The sequence below is a fragment of the Sinocyclocheilus rhinocerous genome, unplaced genomic scaffold, assembly GCF_001515625.1.
Source record: "Sinocyclocheilus rhinocerous isolate Xijiao unplaced genomic scaffold, SAMN03320098_v1.1 scaffold615, whole genome shotgun sequence".
NCBI classification, from domain to species: Eukaryota; Metazoa; Chordata; class Actinopteri; order Cypriniformes; family Cyprinidae; genus Sinocyclocheilus; species Sinocyclocheilus rhinocerous.
In genome coordinates, this window is record NW_015631049.1 from 128386 (window position 1) to 132023 (window position 3638).

At 37.6% G+C, this 3638-nt stretch overlaps 1 protein-coding gene across 3 annotated transcripts in view; it reads right to left on the bottom strand.

Annotated features, from left to right (window-relative positions):
• The window catches only part of LOC107741183 (neuronal PAS domain-containing protein 2-like), a 67590-nt gene extending 64368 nt beyond the window's left edge, over positions 1–3222 (bottom strand). Inside the window, exons 1-2 of one of the 3 annotated variants that reach the window (XM_016553795.1) lie at positions 3040–3221; positions 2470–2553 (exon numbers count right to left, since the gene is read on the bottom strand). The gene's annotated coding sequence lies outside the window, so the exon portion shown is untranslated. Of the gene's footprint in view, positions 1–2469; positions 2554–3039 lie in introns of all 3 variants that reach the window. The other 2 variants (XM_016553799.1, XM_016553798.1) reach the window with 2 other exon arrangements.
• Between the last annotated feature and the right edge of the window lie 416 nt (positions 3223–3638).

Genomic DNA, 3638 nt, shown 5'->3' on the forward strand with positions numbered 1-3638 from the left:
TTTTTTAAAGCATTTGCTGCATGGATAAAAAATATAAGTAATAACCGTATCATACAAAATTGCGTTGCAGCAAATCCTTTAAATTTTACGGTATTCAGAACAGAGCAACATAAAAATCAGAAAAAGCAGCTATACAATTATAGGACAAAGTTTTACATATATGCCATTATAATTAGTGTTTTATTTTTTAACTGTACGGAATTATAAAATAAAACGCAAATTATAATCGGGCCTGTTTTAGGCTTTTCCTTATTTTTATATTTTAGACATCCATCAATTATGGTGATGAAAAAAATTACTCTCCATCTCCTCATTGGACATGCCTTTAGAGAGAAATGCATCTTTAGGGATTACATAATGAAATATTTCTATTTTCGATTTGAATTATTTCGTTTTAAAGTAGTAATTTAAAGCTTTCTATATATTTTTATCGTGCATGTGAGGCAATTCGCTGAGTTTAGGTTCATCATTGTGAAGCGCTACTGCTCAAGACCGAGACGGCAGAAAGCGTTTGTTTTCTTTATTTTATAAAAGCACAGTTTTGTTGATATTGTGAGTGCACACAAATAAAAGTAGACCCTTTACAGTTTAGAATGATGCATTACTCTTACCTTTATGAGCAAAAATGACTGCGTATTTTAAGTTGTTTCCACTGTTAGAAAAAAATGCAAGTGATCGCGCTGGCGCCTCCATGTCCTGCAGAGCGCGCTTCAGCTTCCACTCTCCGCACAAACGATTGGATATGCATCTAACAGCGCACATTTATACAGGTTTTATATCTATAGATTTTATTTAAGGCAAGTCGTGATGATTTGAGAAGGATAATTTTGATCAAACATAGACTATGATCAACTCACTGTCTGCTGCTGGCCGCTTGGTCGTTACTTTAAAAAAAAATAACTTACATTCAACGAACAAAAAATGCTCCAAACGTTTTTCTAAATTAACTTTATAAAAAAAAAAAAAAAACGAAATATACTCACTTTTCCATTACATACAAAATTGAACTATTTTAATAGTGGAAACAGTAGTATAAGCTTTTTAGGAGAAGGGGAAAAAAGACTGGCTAGAGCCTATACCCTTGAACAGGGTCATTTTTATAAATTAAACTATTTTCTCTTGTGGACTATATGTAAACGTGTTTTATGTGAAATATCTTATTCAGGTCAGTACTAAATAAAAAATAACATCATGGATTTTGTATGATCCCTCTAATTTTAGAAAAATAATTAGGCTAACATTTTGCAGATACTGCAAAGTCTATTTCGGTGCAAGATTGTGGGGATTGCGCATAATTCTACTTCCCACTTGTAAATATTTCAGCGTGAAAGCTTGCTTTTGAGTCTTACAATTTTAAACATTCAACTGCTCAATTCAGTAGCCTACTTGCGCGCTCTCTGTGAGATCGCTTTCTGTGGAGTCCGGTGATATTGATATGCACATCCTGAGATCGGGTTATTCTGTGAGGTCACACCCAAAGCGCGCACACATAGAGCCGCATCTGAGAGCGCGCGACTACAGAATGAAGTTGTGTTGCGCCTTATTGCGCTTAAATGGCAAAATAAATACAAAATTATGTCAAAATGCCCGATTTCATGAGTATTCATGTAAACAGTCGATTTATACTAAACATTGTCGGTATATAGGTTATTAAGTGAATGTAAACAGTTGAGAAACAAAACGTATTGTAACAGATCCGTGCATGAGGTCTTAAAGAGACAACAACCTAAATAAACCTGCTGCTGTCTGTCATTAATGTTTATTTATACAAGCAACCCTCTACGTTGCGAGTAAATCACTCGCATATGCAGAGGCGGACAAAGTACTCAACTCCATTACTTGAGTGAAAGTACAGATACTGCTGGTCATACATTACTCCATTACAAGTAAAAGTTGTAAAGACAGATTTTTACTTAAGTAAAAGTACAGAAGTACTCGCTTTTAAAAGTACTTAAGTACCGAAAGTAAATTTCCTTTTTTATGTCAATGCACATATTTTTTTTTTTTTTCCCAAGTTCAGCTCCAACAGGTGAACATAATGTATGGACTCAACTAAACTTAAATTATTTGTTAATTGTTATCCACTGTACAGAAAGTGAAGTTTCTTTTGTTTTCATGGTTTTTGTACAAATACACTGAGTCTGTAATTTGATTTACCTGTACAAATAAAAATTACATTGAAAAAAACATGAGTTTTAATTGAATGCAGCCTAAGAGTGTTTATTTTGTCCGGAAACAGTATAAATGACGTCTAAATGAGACTGCAGTTGACTTTATAAGACGTTGAAAATACGTCCAACAATGACCACATCTGAACTAAATTTTAACCTCTTAAAGACGTCCTGTGGACGTCAATATTGGACGTCCAAAAGACGTCGAAAAAAGACGTCATAAAAACTTTCATTCTGGCTCTTCAGGGGACGTCATTTCAACGTCCGAAAAAGACGTTGAAATGACGTTTGGACGTACCTTTGCTCGGTGGGTACGTTCAAACTTTTAATAGGCGTATCGGCATCGTTAAAAGCATTATCTGTGACTTCAGTCCATAAGAGGCTGTAAAAGAAAATAGAGTAGACAGATTTTACCCTGCTGTTCCTCTTGACCTCCATTAAAAACACTTAGGAGAGAGACGTCAACTCGGCCATTGAATGAATATGGATATGCAGACTCACATAATATGTCCAACCATCTGACACTTATAGATATCACAGTAAATATCTTCATTCTTGGAATATGTCATTTCACAAGTACAGGAACAAAGTACAGAGACTGGCCTCATCAATTAACTGTCCACATCGTCACAGAGAGAAAAAACATAAATGCATTTCAAGAAAAACAAATTTACTTCTCGCTAATGAAACAAGACATAAACACTCACTGTTCTATCTGTTGCAACTTTAACTGAACGATCAGAACGTCCATAGCACCATGTAAACCCGTTAGGGGCGCTCGAACCGGGCGCCTTTAACATAATGACACACTTCTTCTTGTGTGCTCTAATTTCACAAACTAAACCAAGCAACAACCGACTGTACTCACCTAATCATAGGCAGCAATGAGAACCCGACTTCAACAGAGAAGTTGCTAGGAATCTCCAGCGACGAGACACACCGAGAGCGTTTTTGCCTTCCTTGCCTTACACATGAAATCGAGTTACATAACCGGCACCGTTTCTGTGGGCAATGAGTGACTTCCAGGACGCTTTTTTCATTCACTGATGATCATTTTCCAACGCACACACCTCACGCTTTACGTCATCAGCCGTCGTCACACCTTAAAAGGAGCGAAGGGGCGGATTCGCCAGAGTCGGCGGAGGGGAACGCACACACCCGCCGCGCGTGCTCGCCAGCCAGCCCGGTCCGTCTCCCTCTCCCTCTCCCGGTCCCTCTCCGTTCTCAAACGGCTTGAACGGCGGCCAGAGAATGTCATCGGCGGAGAATTAAGGAGGCCGTGTCTCAGTGAGGCAAGCTCTTCGTGTGGAAATAAAGGGGGGGACCTGGGTTACAGATTTAGTAGAATATTACAAATACCATTTGAGTGAACGATGTTTTAAAAAATCTCATAGTTACGTTCGAGTTTCCCAAATGACGTGGGAGTTCTGTAGGCAGTTATGTTATGTAAGGACTATTGTTTCATAA